We start from the raw sequence: 217 nt of genomic DNA, 5'->3' as shown, positions 1-217 counted from the left end.
AAAAGGATTCCAAAAGAAAAGCCAGACATTTTAAGGTCTGATTTTTCTGCTTTCCCACTCTCAGCCTTTACTGCAGGCATCTTAAGAATAAGTTGAAGGACACTGATGATGGTTCTGATGCCTGAAACAGCAGCAAGATACAGATGTTTGGAGACTGTCTTTTGGATGCCTGATTTTCTAGATCCTTTTTTTTTTTTTTTTTTTTTTTTTTTTTTTT

The sequence above is a fragment of the Oxyura jamaicensis genome, chromosome 2 (genome assembly GCF_011077185.1).
Source record: "Oxyura jamaicensis isolate SHBP4307 breed ruddy duck chromosome 2, BPBGC_Ojam_1.0, whole genome shotgun sequence".
NCBI classification, from domain to species: Eukaryota; Metazoa; Chordata; class Aves; order Anseriformes; family Anatidae; genus Oxyura; species Oxyura jamaicensis.
This window is presented reverse-complemented; position numbering follows the sequence as displayed.